The sequence below is a fragment of the Euprymna scolopes genome, chromosome 14, assembly GCF_053919585.1.
Source record: "Euprymna scolopes isolate OS-2025 chromosome 14, ASM5391958v1, whole genome shotgun sequence".
In the NCBI taxonomy this organism is placed as follows: domain Eukaryota; kingdom Metazoa; phylum Mollusca; class Cephalopoda; order Sepiida; family Sepiolidae; genus Euprymna; species Euprymna scolopes.
This window is the reverse complement of record NC_136495.1, coordinates 74,611,291-74,635,550: the sequence shown is the minus strand read 5'-3', so window position 1 is coordinate 74,635,550 and position 24,260 is coordinate 74,611,291. Positions and strand designations below refer to the sequence as shown.

Here is a 24,260-nt window from a genome sequence, read left to right as displayed (position 1 = left end):
AGTCGACATGCCTGACATTTTGGATATTGGCGCCAGCCTGTTGCTGTGTACCTCACCACAAGTATTTGGCAAGTCTGGCACTATCTTTCCGGGAAGCCCCCAGCTCCCTAAAAAGAAAACCTTCCCATTGTGACACATGATTTTTCACGTAAAGTTGATGAAATAGCCTTCGGCAAGTTAAAGAATAGTCTAATGCGTAATGAGCCGATGGTAATAATCCAAGGAAAACGCCCGGAATTTGAGTATCTTTAATAGAATCTTACACTTTGGCAATTCACTTGTTAAACTTGGATATGTAAGTCATAGTACATGCAATCTCTGGACCTTTTCAGGTGTCTCTTGTTGATTTCGGGAATATTTCTATCAAACTCGCGAATTTGCATGGAATTCCAAAGAAGGTCGTAGGTTACATTAGCCGAGACGTTGTGAAAATAACACTCAAGATTAGAACAGTAGTTCGAATAATCCAAAAATACGAATGAAAAAAAAATTACAGTAGTATACGTCATGGTTTTGGTGCCATAACTTTCACGAATGGCAAACCAATAACGGGTTAGATGTAACCATATTTATAGTCTCTGGGCAGGTTCATTATTCTTGAAATAGGTATATACGATTACCCCATAAAATCGGTAGTGTCCAAGGAGCATGAAAGCAGAGACAGAATAGTTTATTTTAGCAGATCAAAGCTTTTGTAAGCAATTTTTTTGCAAATGTTGCAGAGATTTTCAATGTAGTTTCTGCAACGAATTCATCTAAAGAGAAAGCAATAAATTGCAAGAAAAGATGAGTATGCATTTCAAAGTAAAAGCTGTCACCATCTGGTATCAATTTCACAGCGGAACACGAGTTAGGCGTGATAACACTATACTATTTCAACGTTGTTCAATTTACTTGTATAAAAAGAAATAAAAGCAAATTAACCAGATATCATCATCATCATCATCTGCATCATCTGCATCATCTCAGATAATAGGAATTAGTATTTCCAAAAAATTAATGTGGACTAGACACAACTGTGTACGAATTAAACATTGAAATGTGGAAGATCTAAAACCAAAGTTTTGCTCACACTTTCGAAAACTTTATCAAGAGCGAAAAAAAAGCCAAAGTTCAACGTAATAAGAAGACCTGTAATTTTGAGGACTATATAATCTGATGTAGTGATAGAACATGTTTACCAGAAAGAACAGTTAAAAATAAGTCACACATCATCCACTATGACTACGTATCTAGAAAAATCACATTGTTAAACAGACATCCGTTAAATAGACCTTAATTATATACACTCCTTCGTCTGCATTTTCAAATTTTTATATCCGGAGTCAATAAACGTAGCAAACGTTTAGTCTTGACCGTAATTGTTTTAATTTGTTCATTGTTTCCTTTTAAATTCATTAAATTTCATTAGAACGTTTTCGTATAAAAAGAGTGTTTAAATTTTCTATATCTTATTTAGATAATAAACTTGATAAATTTACGTGCTTTTTGGAATATGACATCTTTTTAAATAAAGGATAGGTGCATCATAAAGATTTGTCTGTATTTTGTGCATGTTTGATTGAGTCGAATTCTAAATAAGAACCCAAAAGTCATTCATTAATCAGTTATTTGATATTCATGCGTGGATATACAAACAGATAAAACTATCCAAGCAAGAAGACCAGATGTCATAATAATTGAAAAGAAGGAAAAATCCTGCCAGATCATAGATTTCACCATTCCTGTAGACCACGGGGTAAATATCAATAGGACAGAGAAATGAAGCAAATACACAGAACTAATTAATTTTTCAATTATAACTCTTACGTCGTAAGACCGTGCGAAAATTGAGGGTTTAATTCTTTGTGCGAACAACGCTTATTATACGATTACAAATTACAACACCTTCTACTCAGTCATAGTTAACGACGGAACAACATCAAGCTACTCTTGCGAGGAAATAAATTATTCCGTTGAAAATGTCGTGCATTGTAATCAGAGGGATGAATAAAAAGATAAACACATAACAATTATGAAAACGGCTGAAATATTAAGAAAAACCTTTGAATGCAGGAACCAATACACACATAATCTACAACCGCTAACCAAACACATAAGAACTGCAACAGAAGTAAAACATGATCATCAAGAAACATGCCATAGAATCCAGAAAACGGAAACCGTATAATTGTAAGTCAAACCCTCTTCTTAAAAAAGTGCCGATATAAACTGACACTACACCAAATATTCGTGAAGGTTCAAAGAAAATGGAAAGACTGAGGAGAGAAAACACTAACCAGACCTCTACTGGATGTGTGCAATGAGGACGGGGGGGCCATAGGAATGTTATTTGCCAGCCAATTTCTAGTGAAGACGAATGATTGTTGCCAATGAGAAATCAATGATAAGCAGTTGTTGCAATAATGATAATCCATTTGCAAATGTTATTAAAAAACTTGAAGAGTACTGGAAATTTGAGGGGACTTGTTGTCACTCAGACTCCAGAGAACACCACAAATTATACTAAAAAATCTTTGATGATCGCCTGTGTGAAAACTCCTAGTGGATAATAATAATAATAATAATAATAATAAGAAGAAGAAGAAGAAGAAGAAGAAGAAGAAGAAGAAGAAGAAGAAGAAGAAGAAGAAGTAAAAAAAAAAAAGAAAATAAAGAAAGAAAAGTTATGCCAGGTTGTAGATTTTGCCGTTCCAGCAGGTGGCAGAGTGAAGATTAAGGAAACGGAGGAGCAGAGCAAATACACGAAACTAGCCATGGAGCTAAAAGAAATATGGAGGATGAAGAAAGTCAAGATAACACCACTAATAGTAGAAGCACTAGGAACAATACTGAAAAACGTTGAAAAAATAATGGCAAAGATTGGAATCACAAAGGAATATCACATGGAATCATGAAAACTGAAACTATATAATTGTAAGCTAATTTCCCTGATCCCTACATCTCCCCATTTTTTGTGTGTATGTCACCATAATAAATTTATAATAAATTATAATAAATTTATTTATAAATTTATAAATAAATATAAATTTATAAATAAATATAAATTTATAAATAGATATAAATTTATAATAAATTATAAATTGACACCATGTGAAATAATCAGAACAGGGCCAAAGAGGACGGAAATACCGAGGAGAGAAAGCACTAGCCAGACATCCATTGGATAAGTACAAAGAGGTCTGAGACTTTATGAAGGCTTATTGCCACCTAAATTCTAGTGAAAACCAATGGTCGTCGCCAACGAGAAATGAATGGTAAGCGGCTGTTACGATAACGCAAATTCATTTGCAAAGGTTCTCAAAAAGGTTAGAGAGTACTGGAAATCTGGGGAGACTTGTTGTCACTCAGACTCAGACCACAAGATATTCTCAAAGAGAAATCTTTGATGATGTGACTATTCCTAGTGAGTAAATAATGAGATCTGTTGTCGCTCAGACTCAAGGAAACACCACAGGTTGTTCTCATAAAAAATTGATGGCCTGTGTGAAAACTCCTAGTGATTGAATAATAATATACTCTATTCTGTGACAATGAGTTCTTATTTCACTGACATTAAAATGAATGATCGGCAAAAGAAATAAATGCGTGCTTATGAGATATAACCATGAGACAGAAACGTTAATAGAAAAGAACATCCAAATTATACAAACAGACGATGTTTTGAAATAGAAATTAAATGTGACGATTCGTTTAATTGAGTAGCGCTTTGGGAATTGCTTTAAATTCGATCAAAAGTTTTTAACAAGCAGCCTAACATTTTTGAAATTCAAAACAATTCTTTGTAAATTCTCCTGCTTGTAAATGTGGATGCTATGGTCCTTCTGTGCATTCTCTTGGGTGTATAAATGCTCAGAATTTGTAGATACGTTCATAAATGTATACCAGAAATAACACGCAAGGAATACATTACGAGTATGTAAAAATTAGCATGGTTGAAAAAAAAAACAGAAATAAATGATTAAAACACGAAAACAGTGACTACATTTTATATGCGTTGGAATTTGTACGAATTTCAACGTGAAATGTAAGTAGATAATAACGGTAGGAAGGTTTTTGGAGAGGGAATGGTTTTAATGATTTTTTAACTGATAAAAACGACTATAAAGGGGATTGTTCGGTTCTCATTAATTAATATTTGCGATGATGATTGTGTTTTGTGACACTAGACGGACGGACAAGTAAATAAATATTTAAATAATAATATTAATAGTAATAATAATAGAAACAATAATTAAAATAATGATTGCTGTAGTAGTAGTAGTAGTAGTAGTAGTAGTAGTAGTAGTAGTAGCAGCAGCAGCAGCAGCAGCAGCAGCAGCAATAATAATAATAATAATAATAATAATAGGTTCATTTTAATAATTATTATAACAAGGTAATTAATAGGCAACGAGAATAGTCCATTTTTATTTCGAGGGTGGGTATAGGAATATATTTGTTAAGTAAAAAAAATTGGGAGCGTAAAATAAAGTTTTTATAAATAAATGTTATCACATACCTGTAAACTGTAACCCAATGTTTTTAATGTAAATTTGACGGTTGTTTTTTATGGAAAAGATATATCCGCCATATTGTTTTAACGTTTTGCTTTGTTAGCGAGATTGCTAGAGTGCGTTTTTCTTAGCCAATCAGAATACGGCTAGGTTTATGCCTTGCATCGATACTAATTTAGTTATTTAGTTAATCAAATGTGTTCGAAACATTCCACTTACGTTTGTTTGTAAGCACAGAATGATAACGACCGAAGCGAATTACGATATTAATATAAAGATTATTGTAATAATAATAGTAATAATCATAGTAATAGTAATAATTATTTTTGTAATAAAATAGTAATAATATTAACAAGCAGAACCTGTGGAAATTCCTAATATTATTAAGCGGGACCTGTGGAAATTCCACAGCGGCATCTTTCATATGTAACATATTGATGCTGTGGACGTTCAGCGTGAATGAAGACTTCACGATATTATTGCAGCTCTTTTGTTAAAATTGTAAAAGTATTTAACTAAGTAATCTGATTAATGTAGTGTCAGAATATATCTGGGTGTTACAGTTTTTATAGAATTAAAAGACATTTAACTTACTCAGAGTTTATTATTTTTTGTTAAATAAACCATGACACACGTTAATGCGTTAAATGTACTAACAAATTACTAAAAATTTCACAACCATTTTTACATCACAATTTTAAGAACACATTTTCTATGAGAAATCGTGTCAAGGAGGTCATTAATACAGGATAATAAGGTTTCACAAAGGAAATAAATATAAAATTTAAAAAAAAACATATTTTCTTTAAAACGTAATGCTTAAAAGCGACAACTTTTTTTTTTTTTTTTTTTACATTGTGTATTCGGTAACCGGGAGATCCTATTTATTAAAAAGAAGGATCGCATGGAATAACATACTACGAACATTAAATGAGCGTTTATCTATGCATATAATTTAATGGTAGTAGTATGTTAGCACCTACTATCCTCCTTTTTAATTAATAAGATCTCCCGATCGAAACATCTATAATCTGGAAACCGTGACATACGTACGTACATTAAAGGTACTATTAGTAGTAAAATTAATAATAATAATAATAATAATAATAATAATAATAATAATAATAATAATAATCGATGAATGCCTCCGTTCAGTGTCAAGAGATAATGGACATAGTTATAAGAGTGGTTGCGCGTGAAATTGTGAGACAAGGGTTAAGCAATCACTCCTGAATCGGCACTGCTTGAGTCCAAGGCAAGGAGAGGCCCAAAACTGATTGAAAACAGTGTCACAATAATAGGAGAGCACATACAGCGTCCGGAATCTTTAAAAGTAACCATTTTAGTGTTGATTGGGTTCAACATTGCTTAACATTGGTGATCTGATGGGAACCGGTGTGTCAAGGTGATTATACCGTATATAATTATAATAATAATTATAATAATAATAATTTTTTTTTACTATTATTATAATTTTTATTTTTACTATTATTATAATCATAATAATAGTAAAAATAATAATAATAATAATGATAATAATAATCGTAATAATATTAATACTAGTTATAATAATAATATTAATCATGACAAAAATTCTAACTCAAGAAAACACCTGGACATGGCTGCGAAACGAATACCTAAACGGACGAACTGAATCACTACTCCCAGTCGAACACGATAATGCGATTAGAGCTAACTATAGCAAAGGTAAGATTGATAAAACACAAGAAAACTGCAAATGTAAACTCTGAAGACAAAGGGACGAAGCGATAAACAACACAACTGAAATCAGCAAACAAGCTCCAAAAATACCAGAATAGACACAAGATGGGGAAGGTAGTAAACTTGGAACTTTGCAAACCACTGAATCTTGAACACCTGAAGCTGTACCTAAAAACGGAAGTCACAAAATCCTATGGGACATGGACGTGCAAACAGATAAATTCATCCAAGCAAGAAGACTGGACGTCATCAGTATTAAAAAGAATCTATGTTCCGGCATTACTTTTCTAAGTCATGTCAAATGATAGATCTTGCCGTTCCAGCAGACCACAGAGTGACCGTCAATGAAACGGAAAACAAGCAAATAGATGAACCTGGCCATAGAGGTGAAAGGAATATGGAAGATATTCCAGTGAAGACCAATGGTCGCTACCCACAAGAAATAAATGATAAACGGCTATTGCGATAACGCAAACAAATTTGTAAAGATTATTGAAAGAGATAGTGAATTCTGTAAATCTGATCCTAAAATTCGTATTGCGTGAGTAAAAAAAATAATACCACGCAAAATAGTTCTGAAACGTCAAGGAGGATGGAAACACCATTAAAGGAAAGTACAAACCGGATCCTCACTAGAAAGTTGAGAGTTATGGAACCTTGAGGAGACTTATTGCAACTCAAAAACAATTTCGATTGCAAAGAAAAATCAATAGTAAACGGCTACTGACACGACGCAAACCAGTGTCCAATGTTTATCGAAACAGATTGAATATTAGGAGAGTAGGGGATACTTGTTGCCACGTAGATTCCAGGAAACACACCCCGGTTATTATCAGTGAACAATCACCGTTATCGACTCGTATAAAAATCCCTAGTGAATAAAAAATAATAAGAGGAAGAAACGGTGTAAAACATGAAGAGTGTATTGCATCAACTACACCATAATAATGATAATAACAACATATAATATAAAACGCACAGAAAGAGATTACAACAATCACTTAAATTATGAAATCTTTTTCTGAGTTGAAAATCACTAACAAGTATTAACAAAACTAATTGCTTTCCTATGAACACTTTCTCGCATAATTAACATTACGTGTGATAAATGAAAAGTAATATGTATATATATATATATATATATATATATATATATATATATATATATATATATATATATATAAAATACGTTTTTAAAACAATATTATGTAAAATAAACATATATTTATTTGTTAAAAATTAATATTTCAGAGATAGATGCCATCTTCAGAATGTTATACATTTTTTTTCATTTTTTTATTTTTGTTGTTGTTGTTGTTGTTGTTGTTGTTCGTCTGTGGTGATATTTTCAAATACCGGCAGAATACGCTTTGCGCACGTGATAAAACACAACTCTGAAACACACACACACATACATACACACATACACACACACACACACACACACATATATATATATACATATATATATATATGTATATATATATATATGTATGTATATATATACATATATATACTAGCAAAAGTACCCGTCGTTGACTGGGTTCGAAAACAGCCTACAGAAAATGGACTCTGATTTAGGAATGTATGATAGGTTATGAAAAGGAAGGGTTGTAAAGAGATAGCTTCGAATTTGGGGGGTATCAAAACCAAAGCAAAATATGATGAAAGTAAAAATAAAATAGATAAACCTCATAATTTATTATACAATACCTGTTCTCACTGAAACACTTATCACAATATTCTGTAGATCTATATTAAAAAACCTTGTTAAACTTTGTGACATATTTCCATTCTATGGAAGTCAGGCGCGGACAAACACCCCATAATTTCATTATACCATATTTCTTCAAACTGAAACATAATTATCAAAGTATACTTACGCAGATAGATATGAAAAGTCTTTATTAAAGTTTGTGCCTATTTCCATCCTATGGAGGCCAGGCGCGAACGTAGACCCCACAATTTTATTATACCATCCCTATTTAAGTAAAAACATACTTATCAAAGTATTCTTATGTAAACGTTTTTTTTTTAATTTTTAAATTTTTTATTTCGATACTTTGTGGACCAGGCGCGTACGCAGACCCCACAATTTTAATGAATCATCATTATGCCAGATCAAACATACCCATTACTGTGTCTCGATACATCTTCTATCATTATATGTGATCAGTAAATAGTCAACCATATAGGAGCCTATTCGTGACCAGAGACACACACAGACGTTCAGCTTTATATTATAGATATATATTAATGGATATCAGGACAATAACACTACCATCGATTTTGAATTTAATTAAATAGAGCACATTGATATATCTCCCATATATATATATATATATATATATATATATATATATATATATATATGCTTCCTACAGGGTGACCCCCCCAAAAAAGAAGCTAAATGGAGGCCATCTCGAACATATACTGCAGAACGAAAAAAAAGGCCAAAGACCCTTGTATTTTGATGTGATGTTTTGAATAAATAAACTAGTTATGACCAAAGTTTCATATTATTCGGAAAAAAACACTAACAAACGGGACCTAATTAGAGTTGGGGCCCGTTTTTTTTGGGGGGGGGGTCACCCTGTATCTAGAGTTGAGCATATTGGGAAGTGATAAACAAACTGCCATTACCGTATTAAGCGATGCTCTTTGTGTAAACAAATTGAGCTTAGGCTATATATATATATATATATATATATAGTAAGTTATAAAATATATATGGCGATTAAGCTTCACTGAATATTGAAGAATCCTAGAGTGAATGAAACGCAGAATATTCAATGTAGCTTAATCGCCATATATATTTTATAACTAACTAACTAGCTCTACCTACGTATTGAGCACTTTTGAAGTAAATACTTAAAGTTTACGCATAAATCTATACTTTCGTATATTAATTTTATGTGAGTAAATGAAGTAGTTATATATATATATATATATATATATATATATATATAGAGAGAGAGAGAGAGAGAGAGAGAGAGAGAGAGAGAGAGAGAGAGATTGAAAAGATACGGGGTAAGAATGAAAAAGAATGGCAATAATAATGAGACAAAGAAGAAGAAGAAAAAGAAGAAGAAAAAGAAGAAGAAGAAGAAGAAGAAGAAGAAGAAGAAGAAGATGAAACGGTATAAGAAGAAGAAGAAAAGGAAAAACGGAAGAATAATACTAGTAAGAAGAAGCATAAACGACAGAACTAAGATGATCTATTAAAGATGCTGTGGTGATAGTTACAAGAATTATAGTAGTTTTCTTGTCGACAAAAAAGGAAAAACGGAAGAAAAGGCCTTTCCATATGAAAATGAGATGATGACAAAGTAGAATGACTAAAGTATTCTTCGGAGCTTCCCTTTCCCCCCAGGAAAAGTTCAGGCGGCACATCAAAGAATCCATCGTATGCAGGTGTCAAAGAAATATCTATTATTTGATTAAGCCTTTGGCAAGGGTGTCATTTTGAAATGTGTTCTCGACAAGAAATCTTCCACGATTTCCCCATCGTAAAGCTACGCCCTTGAAGAAAAGAGAAAAGGGAGACTAAGCATAGATAAGAAACGAGCTCATTTAATAAAGAGGGAACAAGCGACAAATAAATGGACTCCATTCGGAAACAATTCGGATCAGTGATTCGGAAAATGGAATAGAAGGTTGGCCCGGGTTGACCTTTTTTTGAAGAAACGTGTGATTCAAATGATATTCACAAATCATATTGTCAAAAAATATATGTTTCAGATGACAACCATTTTTCTTATCAGCAGCAAAGTTTAATTAAAGTAGAGATCTTTATTCTCAGCAGAAATTATAACTACTACTAATAAATCTTTATCATTTATCTATTAATTACGATAGAAAAATGAGAGCATGAAAAGTAATATGGTTAAGCTTAAATATAGAAAAGTAAAGGACTAGTTGTTAAAACTGTAAAAGAAAAAGACAAGATATTTAAGTAAAAATATAATAAATTTATAACTTAAAATATTGCAGCATTAAGAAACGATTATATAATGTTATAAATTGAATTTTGAAAAAAAAATCTTAGTGCTGCAATATTTTAAGTTATAAATTTATTATATTTTTACTAAAATATATTGTCCTTTTCTTTTCCAGTTTTAACAACTAGTCCTTTATTTTCCATGTTTAAGCATAACTATATTACTTTTCATGCTCATATTTTTCTACTGTAATCCATGATTTTTCCAGGCTTCCAATAAATTCACTTGTTCTTTGTTTAATTTGAGTCTTATTTTTTGCCCCCATAAACACCTAAGTGATAACAATGTACGGCACTCGTCTGCTTTCAATAAAATTCCCCAATTATCTCCCTTTCATGCTTTCATTTTCTCTGTTTCACTTGTTACTTCTCTTTTCGAATTAGTAGAAACAGTAGTCGCTGAAGCGACGAGGTTGCTATGGAAACCAGTCATAAAAAGCGTCACTCACCTCCTTACCTATTTTTACGATTTTGAACACCAGAAAATCTATCATAACTTTTTGTTTTACTGAACGAAAATTGAAAAAAAAAATCACAATATAACTGAGAAGGTGATCTATAATCTGTAATAATTGTTTGAAAAATGGGTGAGTAGTGAAACTTTCCATGCTTTCGTTCAGTCTTGAAAGACAAAGGATACCACTTAGGAGCAGTAGCGCGTGTAATTGTGAGTCAAGGGTTGCGCAATCTCCAACCACACCTCTCCTGAATCGGCACTGTTTGAGTCCAGTGGCAAGGAGACGACTGAAAACAATGCCGAGATAAGCGGAGAGCACATACAGCACCTGAAAGTCCCAAATGGTCACCCATTTAGTACTGACAAGGTTCAACTTCGGTGATCAAGTGGGAACCGGTGTGTCAACGTGATTATGCCGTATATAAGCTTTAAAGCAGTTCTAAATGACTAAAAAATGCCAATTAACCATATATTCAAACACAGCAGTGTTTGAATGATACTGTAGTAAGTTTAACGTAGTACGTACGTACGTGTGTCACGGTTTCCAGATTATAAATTATTCGATCGGGAGATTCTATTTACTAAAAGACAGGAGAATAACATACGCTTAAATATGATATTTTATAATGTATGCAGATTTCGTATTTATTATTATTATTATAGCGCCAATTCTCTATCGATTATCATTAGTGTTGGGACGATTAATCGGAATCGTGAATTGGAAAAATCGGAGCGGTATTGGAACCGGAAAATTTTGAGTCTATTTTCCGATGCCAAAATCGATTCCTTTGATTATCTTTTTTATTTGATTTTTTTTAATAAAATCTTCCACTGCTTGTAGTAATAATAAAATAATAAATATTTATTGATTTAAACTTCAAGTAAGACTAAAATCTCTAGATCACCTCCCCATAAGTATGTTTTTACGTTTAAGAAAATATATGCACATTTAAGGTATGTTTTTACAGTAATCGAGACAAAATAACACTTTTATAGTTAAATATTTAAAGATTTATAAAGAATCAGGTCAGAATCGGTAATTGTATCGGAATTGGGAAAAATATTGGAATCGTCCAATCACTAATTATTATATCGCACCCAATATAATAATATATAAAAAAAATATTAATAAAAAAGAGAGGCATTACTTATGAATTGAAAGTTAGCAGAATATTTTATTACGTGAATTGCGTTGCGCTATCCGATACAATACAGTTAACGACTCTGTGCCAGACTAACAATTGATGTAAAATCTAATGATTACTTCTGCGGTTTGTTTACTTTACATTTTTATATTTTCAAACATTTCAAGAAATTGTCTAATATTCTGAGGTAATATGAATCATTCAGTGGGCCAGTAAAAATCTATGTGAATCTTAGACTACGGTCAGCCTAACCTTTTTATGGTTTTTAAACATTTTCAATGTCTTCATCTATGCACATAGGTTCTAATGAGACGTTTAATTCTCGAAATTCCCGCGTAACTGACTCAATCGCCGTACACAAGTACTTGATCACAGATTGTTACACTTCTGAATTTGTCAGTTTTCTCTCTCTTTTTTTTAATTATTAATTAATTTCTTCGAGTGCTCGCGGAAGCTCTCTAATGGTGTTTACTCTATATATTTTTAATTCTATCTTAGTTTGTAAGGAGACAATCACTGTGTTTTCAAGAGCTGCAGCATATTTTAGGACAAGTCTAGATGATTCGTCAGTATGACTAACTTTTAACGATGGAAGAAACTCCATTTTATAATTTTAATTAGAGAGAAGGGTTTCTGTTTGCAGTATGTGCTGGGAGCTATCTGTAGCCACAATGGTTTCGAAATCCGAATTGTAATGCTTTAAAAATAATTTTGAGGTGAGAATATTCGTTCAAACGCCTCCTGGAATTATCTTTTCTAAAGTCAGTCTTTTCTAATAGCTCATTTAGAGAAGCTCGCAAATCGTGAAAGTTTGAAATAAACACTTTATAATAATTCCTAAACAAAGAAAACGTGGTCTTTACAACGATATTTTATTTTTCCAGGGAAAAAATTCACACTTTCCCTTCTTCCGCTTAATCCATAGTCCTGGGTTGTCTTAAATACTTCGTATTCATGCCATTTGTATTGATCGACGTTTTTACAATCACTAGAATGTTATCAAAAATTTTCAGTTTGCGTAGCAATGTACCCATTACATGTTGAAACGGCTGGTATAACCTTAAGCTTAAATGGTTATTGTTCAAATTTTTACAAACCATAAGAGTATTATATAACTTTGCTTTGAGCTCTGCTTGTTTGCAACTATTTGTAGGTAAAATCAACCTTTTGAAAATATACTTAAGTACAATATTTTTAAAAGGTTCATTTTACCCTTGAGAAATATTTTGCTCCGTTGAGTTTAGCGAAAATGTCTTCTGGACAAAACGTAGTAATCCTTTAGGCCATGGTTTAATACAGTGGCGAAATCTGAACAAACACAGAGCCATCTGTTTACGTAGATTGTAGACGAAGCCCATTAGCTGTACTCTACTCTCGACATACTCTCATTTTTCTTCATTTTTTTTTTCGTGTTTATTTAATTCCCTGTCAATCTGATTTAGCAGTCTCTGGGAGAGTTCATATAGTTATGAAATAGGGTAGATCACCACCATATCATAACAACACACTGTTGATAATACTTTTATTTCTTCCATTTATTTAATTTCTCGCCAATCTGATTGATTCACCCGAATGGAACATTTCTCTTCTTTTTAAAAGCAGGTTAAATATTTGTTTGCATTTAAACTTGTGAGCCATTCTTTTATTTATTTAGTCTCTAGGTTTCGGTATTTGCAGTTTCAATATTTAGAAAAAAAAAGTTTGTGACCACATTTATAATTGATGATTTTTCGCCCAATCCGTACCTAGATTATCTGAGTTGTTCATTACGAGATAACACCAATACGATTAGCTTGTTAATTAATTCTAACAACGAACTCATTATCCACTCCACCTTCTAAAATGCCTGGCTTTATATCATGCACATTTCTTGTGATGACCTAAAGCTCATTTAACGTTTATAAATATGAAACGCGTGATTCGATTTCAAGAAAAAAAAAATAAGAAAACAAACGCACAATTCCATTTTTATATTTTCATGTCTATAATTTTTTGTTTTTCTTTATTTCGCGTGAAAACGCTTTTCCTTATATAAATTACCGTGTTTTTCAACTAACTACTTTTAATGTGTCGTGTGGACTCACCTATGCACAATATATAAACTCTTCCGAATGTTATAAATAGACCGAGAGGTACCGACTCTCGTAGTGTGTGTGTGTGTGTGTGTGTGTGTGTGTGTGTGTGTGTGCGCGCGCGCGCGCGCTTCATGGCAAACAAGTCGACAACCTGTCCGACAGAAACCGGGTCATTTTAGTTCCATTTTAGCTTAAGGATTGATGCAAATGTCTTGTCTACTCCTAGGAGGTTCACCCTTTTAGGCTTTGCCACTCGACTTTTGGGTGGAGCAAGTTTATCGTTCGTTGTCTTAGGCGCTCTCACCGGAGAATGTCGCCGAGGCTACAGACTTATTTTTGCAGTTCCAACGTGCTCTTCCCACCTTCTGAGCGTGTGTTACATCCCCTCCCAATGGGAGAGAAGTAAATACGGTGTGTGTGTGTGTGTGTGTGTGTGTGTGTGTGTGTGTGTGTGTGTGTGTGTACTCCGTAGTATGCCATCTTGTTATTAAGTACAACGACCGTTGATCTTTGTAAAGTATAAATATTTTATTTTAACTCATTTCCGTGTCTTCCTTAGTAAGCCTCCATCCATCCAGCGCGACCGTAGCCGACATTAAACTCACTACACGAGTTTGTAGCGTAATTCAAATCTTGTCGGTAGCTGAATACTTGACGCTGCACCAGGGCTATCAAGGATATTTTTTATTGTGACATCACTAGACGGAGTTCCATTTACCCTTGAGAGCAGGATAGACCCCGCCAGTTTTCAACCTGGTATTTTACCTCGCGGTACATACAGCGCCTCGCCTTCCCAAATGGTCACCTATCTGGTACTGACCAGGCTCAACGTTGCTTTACTTCGGTGATCTGGCGAGGACCGGTGTGTCAACGTGATTGTGGCGTATTAACGTTTATATATATGAAACACGTTATTCGATTAGTAAGCCTTGTCAGTCACAATACTTATGTGTTCCTATTTTACATTGTTTTCTAATCGGAAATATATCAATCGATGTTTCCGCTTCCAATGTGGATCCTAATTAATGGTGAAATGGAAACAGAAACAAAAGTAAATGAATCAGCAATGTAATTTATTTTTCGTGAAAAACAAAACGCAATAAAAAAAATTCGATAAAAACGTGTACAGAACCAGAAAGCAAATGAAAAAAAATAAATAAATAAAACATTTCTGATCATCGAATTATGCAAATCTTCGAAACCATTACATATTTAATGAATTAAATATTGATTCTTTTTAAGTTAACAAACATAATCGGCCACGAGATTATCTTTTTTTTTCTCTTTTATTTAGTCATACGATTGGTCCAGCCTATAAAATATTAGCATGTCTTGACTTATGCCCTATAAGTAAAGATAATTTGAAACCCTCAATCACGCAAACTAATATAAAATTTGAATATAATTGATAATTTGAAAATAAAGCCGTGAATTCTTACGATGGATTTAACGATGAAATTTTCAAATTTCGACGTTACGGGTCAGCCGATGGGTAGGGCATAGCATTTTTTGCAGTGATGCGTGTACAGTTAGAATGTAATTTCAAATCTCCGCAGGGTCAGAGAAGAATATATATATATATATATATATATATATATATATATATATATATATATATATATATATATATATATATATATATATATATATATTGTAGAGATGCCAGTACACGGTTAATACGCGATTTCAAACGCCAACGGGGTCAGAGATGGATATAGATTTATATCTTTTGTATAAATGCGTGTAAGCCTCATCGTGATCAGAGATGAAGGTAGATTTATATGTTTAGGTAAAGATGCGTGTACACGGTTAAAATGCGATTTAAAACGTCAGCGGTATCAGAGATGAATGTAGATTTATGTTTAGGTAGAGATGTTGTACACGGTTAAAATGCGATTTAAAACGTCAGCTTAATCAGAGATGGATATAAATTTATATATTTTTGTTGTATAGATGCGTATACACAGTTAAAATGTGATTTCAAACCTAAGTGTTATCTGAGATGGATAAGGATTTAGATTTTTTGTAGAGATTGATGTATATGGTTAAAATGCGATTTCGAACGTTAGCGGAGCCAAAGATTGATTTATATTTATATTTTTTTGTATAGATGCGTGCACACCGTTAGGATACAATTTCAAACCTAAGCGTTATCAAAGGTGTATTTATAGATGCGTGTAAACGGTTAAAAAGCAATTTAAAACCTTAGTGCTTTTAAAGATTGCTGTAGTTTTATATTTTTGTATGTGTGCATGTATACGGTTAAAATGCGGTTTCCTAACACAGCATGATCAGAGTTGGATGTGCGTGTACACTGTTAAAATGCGATTTCAAACCATATATTCAAACACAGCAGTGTTTGAATGATACTGTAGTAAGTTTAACGTACGTACGTGTGTCACGATTTCCAGATTATAAATTATTCGATCGGGAGATTCTATTTACTAAAAGACAGGAGAATAACATACGCTTAAATATGATATTTTATAATGTATGCAGATTTCAGATGATCATAGATAGATGTATATTTATATTTTGCATGGATGCGTATACACGGTTTAAATGGGATTTAAAACCTCGTAGTAATTAAATAATTATAGTTCTTGTATAGATGCGTGTACACGGTTTAAATTCGATTACAAACCCAAGCGTAATCAGAGATAAATTTAGATTTAGATTTTTTTTAGACATGAGTGTACGCGGTTAAAACGCGATTTCAAACCTCAGCGTGATCAGAGATGGATGTAGATTTATATTTTTTGTATAGATGTGTGTACACGGTTAAAACGCGATTTAAAATCTCAGCGTGATCAGAGATGGATGTAGATTTATATTTTTTGTATAGATGTGTGTACACGGTTAAAACGCGATTTCAAATCTCAGCGTAATCAGAGATGGATGTAGATTTATATTTTTTGTATAAATGCGTGTACACGGTTAAAACGCGATTTCAAATCTCAGCGTGATCAGAGATGGATGTAGATTTATATTTTTTGTATAGATGTGTGTACACGGTTTAAACGCGATTTCAAACCTCAGCGTGATCAGAGATGGATGTAGATTTATATTTTTTGTATAAATGCGTGTACACGGTTAAAACGCGATTTCAAATCTCAGCGTGATCAGAGATGGATGTAGATTTATATTTTTTGTATAAATGCGTGTACACGGTTAAAACGCGATTTCAAATCTCAGCGTGATCAGAGATGGATGTAGATTTATATTTTTTGTATAGATGTGTGTACACGGTTTAAACGCGATTTCAAACCTCAGCGTGATCAGAGATAGATGTAGATTTATATTTTTTGTATAAATGCGTGTACACGGTTAAAACGCGATTTCAAATCTCAGCGTGATCAGAGATGGATGTAGATTTATATTTTTTGTATAAATGCGTGTACACGGTTAAAACGCGATTTCAAATCTCAGCGTGATCAGAGATGGATGTAGATTTATATTTTTTGTATAAATGCGTGTACACGGTTAAAACGCGATTTCAAACATCAGCGTGATCAAAGATAGATTTTGATTTTGTCCAGGACATTTATAGAGAATGTGACAATGTAGCGGCTTTCAAATTTACGCCATCTGGTGATCGTTAAACAACAACAGAGACAATGTTAGCCAATTGCGTAGGAGTTTTATGCTTTATAAAAAGCCATTCAAAAAGTTTCATAAATAATTGAAAAAAATTCTAACGGTCAGTGAGAAATATTTCATTGGACGAAAGTTGATTCAGTGAAACAAATTTCTAACAATTGCGTGACCGATATATGTTGTTTGTAATTACGCACAATATCTTGCGTTATGTTTAGTTCTGACTAGCATAATGCCCCGGTGTTTCCCGAGTGATGGTCTGGACCCTTTAGCAGTTATTTTTCTGGGTCAAAGCCAATAAAAAATATTTTCCTCACATCCGATTAACCTGTATCTCAAATTTCGAGGCTTTACACTCCAAATTGGCATAGTAATTTGGTAGAAAACGTAAAAATGAAATATTTTTAATTTTGACACCATTTTTTTCATTTTCAGTTGGCTGAAGAGATCCAATCAGATGGTAGACCTGCCCCTGTACTTTGAATGTTGGCATACATCCCACTTCATATTGGTAACTCGATCCGAAAGACGTCATCTGAGATGCGCAATTGTAGTGCTTTATTTCTTTCATGAAGGTTCTTGATTCAGGATTTGAACTGTGAGCAAGCGTAGTAGCGGTTTTGGAGGTTCTTCAAGAAGTGGGAGTTTCACCTTGCCATTTTAACAGCATATTCCCGCTGGTTCACTTGGCCATCTTTTCTCGAGACAATCGAAGCATTTCTTATACGTAGAGCCTATTTTTATGTCTGGGTGTTCAGCATAATTAGAAGATGGAATATAGTTGAATGCTTTTAAAGACCAGCGTGACTTTGTTATTCTTGAATGCCCTTCCAAATTGGCTCTATATTGTATCTGACCCTCCATCCGTCTATCTCGTTGCTCTACATTTTCTGAAGCGCGTGCAGTGATCATTGCTAAAGCATTTCTCCTTAAACGTCTGTCTCGTTGTTCTTCGGTTTCGGAAGCGCGTGCAGCAGACTGACCTAATGCTTTTCTTTTAAGACGATTCTTTCGTTGCTCTTCAGCAGAAATTGCATCTCTTTCCAAATAACTCTCTCTTAAGTCTTCGTCCATTGAAGCTTGAGAAACCACCTGGATCTGACTCTCGTCATTTGGGTAAATGGGAGATTGACGTGCAGTGTACCTTCTAATGCTGCGATTGAGAAACTACTTGTTGAAGGCTCAGGCAAATTTGAATTATCACCAATTGCATCCGAATCTGGAATGAAGGAAGAACCACTCCCAGCCGAATGACTTAAACGACCATTTTCAACAAATACGACCATAGCATCCCCTGGATGTTCTGCTGTGTCGTAGAGCACAGTAATTGTTGATTGTTGCGCCATGCGCCTTCTTTGCATTAGTTGATGCCTCGGCGCACTTATCGATGACCTTCCCTTTTTTGGCATAATTGATAGGAAAGTTCTCAAAATTAACAGCTGTAATATAAGTGTAATGAAAGTAATGCAAAATAGACTGACGAAATTATTACAATGAATCGTTTGTTTAAATTTGTTCAAAAATATTAAAAATAAAACAATATTAGGTACAAGAGAAATTCAAAATTAAAATTAATATTTCTTTAATCAATAAATAATTTAAGCAAGAAGTCAGTAATAGAAAGATGTAAATAGAAAATATAGTAACAAAAATATATCAAAAATATGGTCAGTAATTTTTTTTTTAAACTGGAAATACCTTGCTTAATATACAAGATTGTGTTGTCTGTAAATAGAAAAATAGTAAAAAGAAAGAAAGGGACAAAGTAATGTTATTTTGAAGGTTTGACTACAATGCATGTCACATCTAAAGTAATCTATGACTGTTTTTATAACGTTCAAAGTGTTTTTCTGCTTCTACTAAATAATAAAAAATTTTATCAATCATCGAATTAACTCCCCATCCACAAGAAAAATATTAATAAATGCCTCATAGAATATTGGCTGACCATAACCTATAAAAAAATAATTTCTTACTGTACACAAATATTTTTTAAATTCCTTTGAAAAATACCAAGCAGATGAAAATTATTTTCTTAAAACTAATTTTCAGTTAATAGGAAAAAATGAAAAAAAAAAGTAATTTTTTTAAGAACTTGTTATTGCTTGAAACTTTACGAAAATTTTTTCATTAAAAACGTCATTAAAAAAACGGTTCAAAATGTAAAAAAAAAAAATATTAAATACAAGAGAAGTTCAAAATGAACATTAATATTTCTTAAATCTATAAATAATTTAAGCAAGCAGTGAGTAATAAAAAGATGTAAATAGAAAATATCTTAACATAAATATAACAAAAATATGGGCAGTATATGCAAAAAGGTAAACTGGTAATACCTTGCTTGATATACAATATTGGCTTAATTCTGTAAATATAAAAATAGTAAAGAGAAAAAAAGAAAGGCACAAAGTAATTTTGAGGGGGGGGGGGTTACAATTCATCTTAAAGTTAAAGTAATCTATTCTGTTTTTTGTGCTTCCACTAAATAATAAAATTTTTAACAATCATCGAATTAACACCCACCCGCAAGGAAAATGCTAAGAAAAAATGAAAAAAAAAAGAAAATGTTTTTTTTTTCAAACAAGTTGTTATTGCATGAAATTTTACGATAATTTTTTGTTGCCTGACGAAACATAGCTTATGTTCAACTTGACGTCGATCGAATAGCAGACGAGAATTTCTATATCAATTAAGGAATTTCTGTAAATCATCGATACCAGTAAAATGAATGTGACCATCCTAACAAAGCAGCTGAAAGAAAAAGTTGCATGCAAGGAAAATATGATATAATTAATTATCTCAACAAAACGAAAGAATTTCAGACAATTATAATCAATAATAAAAAACGTTATTGCACGCTAGATTTCTGCTTTGTATGCATTTAAAAAATTATTTATTTATTTAAAGGACAAATTATTTTTTACGTTGTTATCAGGCAAATTTGTGTTCGTGTGTGCGTGTTGCCATGTGAACATGGCTGTTGCACGCATGCGCGTTTGTGTGTGTGCGGGAGTTTTGCTATGGAAACCCGGCGTAAGAGTTACATTTAAACGGCAGTTTTCGTATTTTCACTGTGTTTTGGGGTTAGTTTCGTATAATTGTATTTTTTAAAGGTTTGCCTAGAAAAATAGGAAAAAGTGCGCATTTTAAAATTTAAACAGATCATCTAATATACTCATGGATACAAAATATCTCCATCTTGAGAGATAATTAAAAACGATTTATTTTTTAAAAATGAGGCGTGGTTGTTTTTTAAAAAAGCAGTTAATGTTATCGAGAATTTGGCGTTTGTATGCATGTGCGTTTGTGTGCGTGTGTGCGTGTTGCCATAGCAACATGGTGGTTGCATGCATGCGCGTATATGTGCGTGTGGGTGTGTTACTATAGAAACCAGGCATAAGATTTGGATGTAAATGGCAATTTTCGTATATACAATGTCTTTGGGGATAGTTTCGTATAATTTTATTTTTGTAAATGCTCACTAAGAAAAAAATTAATACTCCCCGAGATTAACAATAAATTATTCTCTTTCATTTGATGCCGAAATTAAGACGATTGGAATCATCGTTTATGAGGAGTTTTGATTATTAGATTAGCCAATCAAAACTGTTCCTAGTGTCCCCATAATTTTCGCTTTTATAGGTATACTAGCAATCGGTGCCCGGCGTTGCCCAGGTGTTTTGAAGTGTTTGCTTAGGAAAAAAAAAAGGTCAATTTTTTAAAACTTTTACCCCTATTATGACCTCGTAACATTTATTGTTTAGGGATCAAGTAAAGTTAATAAGTTAGATCCATGTCCAAGGAATCTATATATATAAAATATTGATAGTCTGGTACTTATACAGTTTAGTGACGACATTAAAAAATGGAAATATTGAAAAAAAAATTTTATTGTACGTAACTGTTATAGACTGAAGTTCTACGAAAAAAATTTCACTTCATTTGATCAAGTAGTTTTTTTTTTTTTACAGCGAAAAACAATGATTTATCACGGCTACGTCAACGTGGACATTTTGGAAATGTTATTGCAGGCCCAGGAATTCCCCAAGGGCAGGTAACTGCCGTACATAGCAGAATACCTGCATTTTAGGCCAATCTAGCCCTTTTTCCCCTCCACCAGAATGAGATTTTTTTTTTTTTTTTTTGCGAAGACAGATGCCATTTTTGGGGTGTTTTTTTTTTTTTTAATTTGTAACAGAAGTAAATAAACGAAGTTTCGAAGTTATCCATGCGTGTCCAACTGAGCATGTTTCGAAAATAATCTCGTATAAAAATTCCTCAATTCTTTGCATTCTTCAATTTCTTTGCATATTCAATAGTATTCTTATTTATAAAAAAAAAAATACGCAAAAAAATTGCAGATTAAAAAAAAAAAAAAAAACGTAAAAAAATTTCAGATGTGTTGTGCGCATCTCAATATGGCGAGAAAAAAAAGGCTAGATTGCGAAATTTGGCCTAAAATGGAGGTATTCTGCTAGGTACATTTCCAAAATGGCCACGTTGACGTCGTCGTGATAAATAATTGTTTTTCGCTGTAAGAATTTTTTTTCGGAGAACTTCAGTCTATAACAGTTACGGACAATAAAATTTTTTTTCAATATTTCCATTTTTTAATGTCGTCACTAAACTGTATAAGTATCGATAGTCTTATCAACACCCCTTTTTTCTATTTATTTATAAAGAAAATACAACTTTATACAAATTCCCTATTAGTTTTTTTTTTCGGTTCTCTTATACGATGATCATCTTTATTTAACTATTACGTGTAATTATATTCATACAGATATTCTATATGATTTATATTTGCGTAATATTTGCGTAGAAATGAAGAAAATCAAATTTACTGTGTATTTATCGTGTTGCCATAACAACGTGACGTAGCCAAGGACGGTAGTGGACGTGAGTGTGTGTGCGTGTGTGCGCGTGTTTTCGTGCTGTATTGTTTGTAGTAGTAGTAGTACTAATAATCTGTCCAGCGTTTGCTTTCTTGTGTTAATGGCGGACGTTGAGTCAGAGGTTGGATTGTGATGTCTGTAACTTTCGTATTTTTCTAATTTGTAAATGGCAAGTTAGAAAAAAATTAAACCCTTCCAAGATGGACAATAAATAAGACCAAAATATTTTATGGTAAAGTTAAGAGCGTAAGAACTATACTTTTTTAGGAGATGTGATTATTGGATTAACCAATCAGAAATCGTCTGTGGCACACACATCTCTGTTTTTATAGATATATAGATAGAAGATAGAAGATAGATAGATAGATAGTAGATTAGGCTTGACACATGCGCAATGATGTCTGGATTTATGTTTTTTTAATTTTTTAGATGAGGTATTATTTAGATTCATCGAACTACTGTTCTCATCTTAGTTGCTATTGACATAACGTTTCGGTCAATGTAATCTCTGACTTTTTTTTTAGATGTATCTTGTCGAACTCAGGAATCTTTCTGTCAGACTCCGGAATCTTTCTGTCAATCTCCAGAATCCTTTATTTAATTCACGTGGCTAGCATTCTGTCGTTCTGGTAGGAGCCGTGGCGTAGTGAATAAAGTAGTTGGTAAAATTCAGTTATAAATTTACGCTTTTTTAAGGGTTGAAGATTCAATCCTCAGAGCAGGCGATACTCAAAATATAATTGCGAATTACTTAGGATTTCTACCCAACCATGGATGACGGAACGAAATTATGCTATCCCCGTGGATTAAATTAAATTAAAAATTCCATGCAAATTCTCGGGTTCCACAGATTCCAAAGCATAACTCCAGACATCATTGTGCATGTGCCAGGCCGAATCACAACTCAACATAACGCAAAATATTGCGCGAATATAAATAACACTCAAGACGAGAACAGTTGTCCAAAGAATTACTTACTGCTTGTGCGATGATAATGGCTTGAATTTAAATTTAAAATAAAAAAGTATAATATCATGGTGCGATTGTGCCTTAAACAGAAGCATTCATTTCGAAGGCGCCCCTGTCATATCAAAGAACCTACTGTTGATTTTATATGTCGGACCTAAATCTTCTGAAATGCCCTTGTGATGTTAGGCTGAAAAAGGTGTTAACTTTAGTCAAAATCGCCCATTTCTTCTTTCAGCGGATTATTTCGATTATCGGTTATCGATACTTATCGAAGACATTCTGATACAAAACTTATCTAAGGATACTGCCAGGCTTCGTGTGAAATTTTATAAAAATCGACCCAACCGTTTTCTAATTCATGTGGAACGAATTCACACACAGACACACACACTGACAAACATTCTCTTTATATAATAGATAGATAGATAGATAGATAGATAGATAGATAGATAGATAGATAGATAGATAGATGACGAGTCGTCTAGCCGGCGACTGATGGCTTTTACATAGCTTTTTAGTTTTGCTTATTAGCTGAGATTTCACCTGCTTTAGTGAATTTTATTTACGATGTTGTTTTATAAAAAAAGCGCAATTTCCCAATTTGCCATTATTACCAACGGCAAACGTATATTTTGACATTCCCTGGTGTGTGTGTTTTTTTTTCTGCCTTTTATTATCGACATGAAACGCTTTTGTGAGCGCATACCAACAAAAGTCGATTGTTTTATTCAAACGATTAAAAGAAAACCACGGAGACTTTTTATCTGAAGATCTATTTTTAGTTTTGTTTTGTTTTTGTTTTTTTGTTTTTTATGTTTTGTCTTGTTTTTCTTTTTGTTTTTTGTTTGTTTGTTGCTTTTTCTTTTTTTTTTTTTTTGCTTTTTTTTTTGTAGAATTAGCACGC

At 32.8% G+C, this 24,260-nt stretch overlaps 1 long non-coding RNA gene across 1 annotated transcript in view; it reads left to right on the top strand.

Moving 5' to 3' along the window:
• The window catches only part of LOC145293094 (uncharacterized), a 24,735-nt gene extending 475 nt beyond the window's left edge, over positions 1–24,260 (top strand). Inside the window, exons 2-3 of the long non-coding RNA XR_013869660.1 lie at positions 17,928–21,134; positions 22,750–24,260. This is a non-coding gene — a long non-coding RNA (uncharacterized LOC145293094). The remainder of the gene's footprint in view (positions 1–17,927; positions 21,135–22,749) is intronic.